We start from the raw sequence: 9626 nt of genomic DNA, 5'->3' as shown, positions 1-9626 counted from the left end.
TATACAGATGTGTGTTCAGATTATAATGACTGACGCTGTCTACACTGATACAGTATACAGATGTGTGTTCAGATTATAATGACTGACGCTGTCTACACTGATACAGTATACAGATGTGTGTTCAGATTATAATGACTGACACTGTCTACACAGATACAGTATACAGATGTGTGTTCAGATTATAATGACTGACGTTGATACACTGATACAGTGTACAGATGTGTGTTCAGATTATAATGACTGACGCTGTCTACACTGATACAGTGTACAGATGTGTGTTCAGATTATAATGACTGACGCTGTCTACACTGATACAGTATACAGATGTGTGTTCAGATTATAATGACTGACGTTGATACACTGATACAGTATACAGATGTGTGTTCAGATTATAATGACTGACGCTGATACACTGATACAGTATACAGATGTGTGTTCAGATTATAATGACTGACGTTGATACACTGATACAGTATACAGATGTGTGTTCAGATTATAATGACTGATGCTGATACACTGATACAGTATACAGATGTGTGTTCAGATTATAATGACTGACGTTGATACACTGATACAGTATACAGATGTGTGTTCAGATTATAATGACTGATGCTGATACACTGATACAGTATACAGATGTGTGTTCAGATTATAATGACTGACGTTGATACACTGATACAGTATACAGATGTGTGTTCAGATTATAATGACTGACGCTGATACACTGATACAGTATACAGATGTGTGTTCAGATTATAATGACTGACACTGATACAGTATACAGATGTGTGTTCAGATTATAATGACTGACGCTGATACACTGATACAGTATACAGATGTGTGTTCAGATTATAATGACTGACGCTGATACACTGATACAGTATACAGATGTGTGTTCAGATTATAATGACTGACGCTGATACACTGATACAGTATACAGGTGTGTGTTCAGATTATAATGACTGACGCTGTCTACACTAATACAGTATACAGATGTGTGTTCAGATTATAATGACTGACGCTGTCTAAACTGATACAGTGTACAGATGTGTGTTCAGATTATAATGACTGACGTTGATACACTGATACAGTGTACAGATGTGTGTTCAGATTATAATGACTGACGCTGTCTAAACTGATACAGTGTACAGATGTGTGTTCAGATTATAATGACTGACGCTGTCTACACTGATACAGTATACAGATGTGTGTTCAGATTATAATGACTGATGCTGATACACTGATACAGTATACAGATGTGTGTTCAGATTATAATGACTGACGTTGATACACTGATACAGTGTACAGATGTGTGTTCAGATTATAATGACTGATGCTGTCTACACTGATACAGTGTACAGATGTGTGTTCAGATTATAATGACTGACGCTGTCTAAACTGATACAGTGTACAGATGTGTGTTCAGATTATAATGACTGACGCTGTCTACACTGATACAGTATACAGATGTGTGTTCAGATTATAATGACTGATGCTGATACACTGATACAGTATACAGATGTGTGTTCAGATTATAATGACTGACGTTGATACACTGATACAGTGTACAGATGTGTGTTCAGATTATAATGACTGATGCTGTCTACACTGATACAGTATACAGATGTGTGTTCAGATTATAATGACTGACGTTGATACACTGATACAGTGTACAGATGTGTGTTCAGATTATAATGACTGACGCTGTCTACACTGATACAGTATACAGATGTGTGTTCAGATTATAATGTCTGACGCTGATACACTGATACAGTATACAGATGTGTGTTCAGATTATAATGACTGACGCTGTCTACACTAATACAGTATACAGATGTGTGTTCAGATTATAATGACTGACGCTGATACACTGATACAGTGTACAGATGTGTGTTCAGATTATAATGACTGACACTGTCTACACTGATACAGTATACAGATGTGTGTTCAGATTATAATGACTGACGTTGATACACTGATACAGTGTACAGATGTGTGTTCAGATTATAATGACTGACGCTGTCTACACTGATACAGTATACAGATGTGTGTTCAGATTATAATGACTGACGCTGTCTAAACTGATACAGTGTACAGATGTGTGTTCAGATTATAATGACTGACGTTGATACACTGATACAGTATACAGATGTGTGTTCAGATTATAATGACTGACGCTGTCTACACTGATACAGTATACAGATGTGTGTTCAGATTATAATGACTGACGCTGTCTACACTGATACAGTATACAGATGTGTGTTCAGATTATAATGACTGACACTGTCTACACAGATACAGTATACAGATGTGTGTTCAGATTATAATGACTGACGTTGATACACTGATACAGTGTACAGATGTGTGTTCAGATTATAATGACTGACGCTGTCTACACTGATACAGTGTACAGATGTGTGTTCAGATTATAATGACTGACGCTGTCTACACTGATACAGTATACAGATGTGTGTTCAGATTATAATGACTGACGTTGATACACTGATACAGTATACAGATGTGTGTTCAGATTATAATGACTGACGCTGATACACTGATACAGTATACAGATGTGTGTTCAGATTATAATGACTGACGTTGATACACTGATACAGTATACAGATGTGTGTTCAGATTATAATGACTGATGCTGATACACTGATACAGTATACAGATGTGTGTTCAGATTATAATGACTGACGTTGATACACTGATACAGTATACAGATGTGTGTTCAGATTATAATGACTGATGCTGATACACTGATACAGTATACAGATGTGTGTTCAGATTATAATGACTGACGTTGATACACTGATACAGTATACAGATGTGTGTTCAGATTATAATGACTGACGCTGATACACTGATACAGTATACAGATGTGTGTTCAGATTATAATGACTGACACTGATACAGTATACAGATGTGTGTTCAGATTATAATGACTGACGCTGATACACTGATACAGTATACAGATGTGTGTTCAGATTATAATGACTGACGCTGATACACTGATACAGTATACAGATGTGTGTTCAGATTATAATGACTGACGTTGTCTACACTGATACAGTATACAGATGTGTGTTCAGATTATAATGACTGACACTGATACAGTATACAGATGTGTGTTCAGATTATAATGACTGATGCTGTCTACACTGATACAGTATACAGATGTGTGTTCAGATTATAATGACTGACACTGATACAGTATACAGATGTGTGTTCAGATTATAATGACTGATGCTGTCTACACTGATACAGTATACAGATGTGTGTTCAGATTATAATGACTGACGCTGATACACTGATACAGTATACAGATGTGTGTTCAGATTATAATGACTGACGCTGATACACTGATACAGTATACAGATGTGTGTTCAGATTATAATGACTGACGCTGATACACTGATACAGTATACAGATGTGTGTTCAGATTATAATGACTGATGCTGTCTACACTGATACAGTATACAGATGTGTGTTCAGATTATAATGACTGACGCTGTCTACACTGATACAGTATACAGATGTGTGTTCAGATTATAATGACTGATGCTGATACACTGATACAGTATACAGATGTGTGTTCAGATTATAATGACTGACACTGATACAGTATACAGATGTGTGTTCAGATTATAATGACTGATGCTGTCTACACTGATACAGTATACAGATGTGTGTTCAGATTATAATGACTGACGCTGTCTACACTGATACAGTATACAGATGTGTGTTCAGATTATAATGACTGATGCTGTCTACACTGATACACTATACAGATGTGTGTTCAGTTTTCTGATGGACTCCACACGCTTGAGTCTGTCGACAACATGACAAATGCAAGAGTGAAAGAACAATTGCTTTGAATCATTCCAGTTTAAACAACTGGTTTGCATATGTAGAGACGGAGCGGATAGTTAATTTTGATGGCGTTCCAGATTACATTAAAGGATTATATGTTTGTTCGGAGCATTTTATTTTGGCACAGTGTAATTCAGAGTTCACAAAGAACTAGATGAAGCAGTTGACTCTATTGGATCTGACGCCAGACCGTAAGTAAATTATTTCATAATGCTGTGTCTGTGAGTGAATATGATTATGTTTTCAAAACACTTACTCGTATGTAATAGCAATTGGGCATTGATATTGTTTCTTATGCAATGACATTAGCCAATCACAACAGTGGCCGTTTACTGAAGCGCCTTTAAAACGGATCATTTCAGACAGAGGCTCAGAATGAAGGTTGAAAATAATAGTATTTCTGCATATATATTTGTTTTTTTGGGCAAAAAACTTCAATAACATTATAAGGGAACCTCAAGGAATATAGCACAGGAGCAGTAACGTCGATAGAACATTTGTTTAAATTCATCTGGTCTTTAGTAATGTTCTCAAAACTTTTGCACAAAATCATTATCGGTCAAGGAACTTTTTATTCCTGAAGCATTTTAGTCCATCTAATAGAGTGTTTTACTTCAAAATCATTGCTGTCTTTTTTGTAATTATAGCAGGTGTTTTTCCCCAAGTGAACCTTACCGTTTTCTTCAGCGTACATACAGATGGACATCAAAACTCAACCAATAACAGCATCTGGAGCTACACCCTCCAGGTCACGGAGTTCATCACAACTCTTGTGAACCGCTTCTCAGCGGGCGGCTTCTTACCACAAAGGCGGTTCACAACTGACCATATCATCAGGCACATAGAGGAGAAAATGCTTCTCATGTCTTTTGTTATCATCAAATCTGTGTCCAATTAAAATCTCAGTGCAAATCCATCGTGACAGAAGCCAAATTAGACAGAGGTCAACATGAACAGCAAAACTATGCTAAATTAAAGAAAATACAAACCAGACTATATTACAGGCACACTATGAATATAAACAAATTCATGTTCCTTGTAAATTAGTTTGAACCACAGCACAGACTCAAATATGAGTTACAAGGTTTATGTTCGGAGACCAAAGTAAAATGTCAATCTTGAACTAAAAATAAAGAGGCAATCTCACTTATCAATTCATGCATTAGACAGGTGTTTTTTATTTATTAGGGGCCAAGCACCAAAAGTGCGGAGGCACCTATTGTAATCGTTGGCGTTCTTATTATTATTATTCTTCCGCTCTTGGAGTCTATGGCAGCCCATAGAACCGATTGTGGGAAAGTTGTTTTGGTTTGACATTCTGATAGAGGACAGTCCCAACATTAAATACACCAATTTTGGTGTTTCTAAGTCATTCCCTCTAGCGCCACCACCTGTCCAAAGTTTCACTTTTATTTTGCTAATAACTTCTGAACCGTGAGACCAATCAACAAAATTCCCTTTTCCTCTGATTCCTGAGCTCATGACGATTCGATTGCATCCCATGAGGTCATTTTCCGTCATAAAAATATGGCCGCCATTTTGAATTTTCTCAAAAAGCTACTTTTTCGAACTCCTCCTAGACGGTTTGTCCGATTTGCACGAAAATTGGACCAGATCATCTTCAGGCAGTGCTGACAAAAAGTTATTAAAATCAAATTGATTCGTCCAATCGTTTTTGATAAACGCACGAACAAATTTTACGTAGTGCTTGCAAAAACAGTCGTAAGGCTGTATCTTCGCAACGCTTTAGCATATTAAGACCAAACTTGGTCCATGTCATCACAAGCATGACCTGAGGCTACATGCTGCGTTTTGGCGCAGCTCCACCTATTGGTCCGGAGATACAGAAAATTCCTATTTTTGCTTATAACTTCTGAACGGTTTGTCCAAAAATCATAAAAGTGGTCTCGTTAGATTCAGGAAATCACGTCGAGTCGAGCAATATCCAACTTTTCCAGATCGGCCATTTTGGCTGTCGGCCATTTTGAATTATGTGCTAAAAGGCTGTATTTTCTGAATGCATGAACGAATTGTTACGAAACTCGGTATGGGTCATCAGTACGATGCCCTGAAGGGGCATGAGAAGTTTCGAAACAGCGCCACCTGGTGGTAAAAATTATTTTTCAAATGCTTATAACTCTGGGTGTGATTGACTTATTTTCACGGGAGTCATCTCATTAGGTTCCTGAATCCTTGCCTAGTCCACAGATACCAAACATGCTAGGTTTTGCCTAACGGTTTGTGTAGCGTTGTGATTTAGCACTGAAAAAAAATTTGCCGATATCTTCGAAACCGTTAGTCCGATCGAGACGAAACCACCGTCAGAAGTTTGTAACCATAGCCTGTTAACTAATTGATACAGCCCAAATGCCAAAATATTGATAGTAAGGGGTAGTAAAATTCAATCAAAGTCACATGTCACAATCTGACTTGTAATGCTGCCCGAATCATAAATAATGCACTGTTCCTTCGTTGGCCAGAGGAGAACTGGCCCTCCGACTGAGTCTGGTTTCTCCCAAGGTTTTTTCTCCATTCTGTCACCTGATGGAGTTTTGGTTCCTTGCCACTGTTGCCTTGGCTTTTGGCTTGCTTAGTTGGGGACATTTAATATTCAATAATATTATTGATCTGCCTTACTTAAGGTGGACGTTGACTCAATTTTCTTTTAGAAACAAACTCTGTTATATTATTTTCATGTTATCACTGTGAAGCTGCTTTGATACAATCTGTATTGTAAAAAGCGCTATATAAATAAAGGTGACTTGACTTGACTTGACATGTCAGTCATTTTTGAAGTGTTTTTCATATAAATGTCAATAACTCCGAAGCGAATTGAGATATTTTCACCAAATTTGGCTACACATGTATGGGCTCATTCCGAGGACACAGGAAAAAAATTGTGAGATTTTGCCTCTTGGTGGCGCTATAATAGATCAAAACATGAAATTCCCATTGACTTCAATACAGTTTTGTGATGTAAAATGCTATACTGAACAAATGCATTGGTGTAACATTATGAAACTCAGAATTTGCAACCAGCACCATCTCCTGAAGGTACTCAAAAGATTCTGAGACAGCGCCACCTTTTGGTCAAAAGTTATAATTAAATATACAAAAATGCTAATAACTTTTGAATGAATTTGCCTATTGTAATGACTCTGGTCTTAATTGATTCCTTGGGTTATGCTGAAAACAAAGATACAAATTTTGCCAAAGTCCGCCAAACTTCCTGTCCGCCATCTTGATTTTCATTAAATACCAACTTTTTCGATCTCCTCCTAGACCGTTTGTCCGATTTTCACTAAAATCGAATCGTATCTTCTCCAGACCGTGCCGACTAAAAGTTATGGATTTTGTGTTGATAGACGAAACCGTTTTCGTATACCGCAGCAGCAAAGTTGAGGCATGCTGCCAAAATGACTATTCAGACTTTATCTCTGCAATGCCTTCACATTTTGACACCAAACTTTGTATGTCATTGTCACCTCAATCTGACCACATCAAATCGGTTTCATAACTGCGCCACCTATTTGTCGAAAGTGATAAACCATTAAATCATCTTAAAAGTTACTGTATATATGATTTTTCAGCCATTTTGCCAAAATTCTCTTAAAATGTCTTTAATTGCTCCTTGCTGCAGTTGGTCTGCCACTCCCACCCATGATGGCATCTGTTGCCGCTTCTTGCGCTTGGCCCCGGTAATGGCTGTTTGCAGCTATATTTTATTGTTGTATCCAGAATGCATTTAACATTTCACAGAGCTAGGAACATCAATCAATGCACTAGAAAGTTCATCAAATCCATTACAAATCCACACTTAAATTAATATGGTTCAAGATAATTCTCAATATTATCAAAAACTACAGCCGGTCAAACGGCGATCATGTTAAAGTGTAAATGACGGCCTTCAATGCATGATGAATTGTGCATTTACCTGATCTGACATTGACAAAACTCTTCCTGACTGTATTCAGGGTATAAAACATTAATCCAAACGCCTCTAGTTTCATTACATAACAGGGTTTATTCCTTATTTTGAAAACAGTATCAGTCTTTATTGGATAGAGAACATTGCAAACTTGTTCTTTGTGGATTTAGGTTAAGTCAAACACAACAACTGTATCCCTGTAAAGCCTGACATACAAAATAATAGTCAGAAAAATCTGTTTATTTATTTATTTATTTTTTATGGAAAAGTTTATTGAAACTTCAGACAAAATATTTTAATTTTAAAATGCATATAAATATCTGCCAATAATATGTCTTAGTAAGGTGATTTTAAATGCTTAATTTTATGATCAAAGCTCTGTAGTTTTAAAACATATAATGCAATGCAATACAGTGATTGAGAGATGAACAAATAAATCTTCCTCAAAAGCCTGATGATCATATTTGATACGCATGGATACCGGTAATCAAGTAAAACAAAGCTGCTTCAGTCCAGCTGAAATGTTAATAAATAAATAATTATTCATGAATATATAATATATATATTAATAATAATAAATATTGCTAATAAATATCAAAGTTATTCTTACATATTCTTTACGGTTTAACCTGCAGAGTTAAACGCAATGCCAGTGTCGAGAGTCAAGTTTAGTTATTCAAAAATAAAACTAAATAAGATGTTAAACATAATCTTCAGAGCTATTCCACAGCAGATATTAATATAATATCAAGCCAGTATTTCAATAGCCATTGAATCTTTAACTTTAATACCACAATACCATTTATTACCAGATTAGTAATAGCCTTATTGTTGTTGTTGCTATTATTATTGTTATTATTTGTCCTCTTCCTTGTCCTCCAACCTCCCCCTCATTCCTGATGAATAGAGTTGCTTTTACTACTATTACTATTCTTACTTTTATTGTATTTTATATAAGACTATATTATCATATCTTCCTCATCCTCCAGTTATTATTATTATTTTATTTTTTTAACTATTATTATCATCATCATTATTATTGTTGTCATCGGTATGTTTTTATTATTATTTATTAATTCATTTTTATCACATCTGTTGTATCTATAAGGTGTTCCTCTGTTAAGATATTTCCACACACACACACACACACACACACACACACACACACACACACACACACACACACACACACACACACACACACACACACACACACACACACACACACACAATGTTGGCTGTTGTTATTTATGTTTTGTGTGTTTATGTTTATGAATGTGGCCTTGGTGTTTTTTGTTGTATCAGTCGCTGTGAGTATTTGATTGCATAATAAACATAAATAAATAAATAACTTTAATACTGTCTTGACAAAAACTTACTGCATGATAAAATCTATTTATTCTCTGTGGATAGTGAGGTAACGTGGTTGTGTTTTAATCCTTGAACACCATAAACACGCATTTAGATAAACAAATATACAGTCAGATCATAGAAGAAAGGTGAGCTAGGGAGGGGGAAGAGGAACAAATATATTTCTGAAATAGAAAATATCACATTCAGCTGTATTAAATCAGATTAAATCTTTTGTACAATAGATATTAGGAGGGATCAGTGGTACATTTGATCTGACTTCTATTAAAGCTTTCTCTGCTAACGTTAGCATTAGCACACTGCTGATGCAGATTATCACGGTATGAACGATGCGAGTCTTACCTCGATGACGCTGATGATGGAAGATCATAAACAATAATATTACAGTTTGATCCACGTCTAATCCATTCACAGAGTGTTTCTGCTAATATGAGCACTTTTAGAAAACCAA

This window comes from Siphateles boraxobius, unplaced genomic scaffold, assembly GCF_051911475.1.
Source record: "Siphateles boraxobius isolate OS27281-9 unplaced genomic scaffold, OSU_SipBor_1 135, whole genome shotgun sequence".
NCBI lineage: Eukaryota > Metazoa > Chordata > Actinopteri > Cypriniformes > Leuciscidae > Siphateles > Siphateles boraxobius.
Note: the sequence above shows the minus strand (reverse complement) of the source record.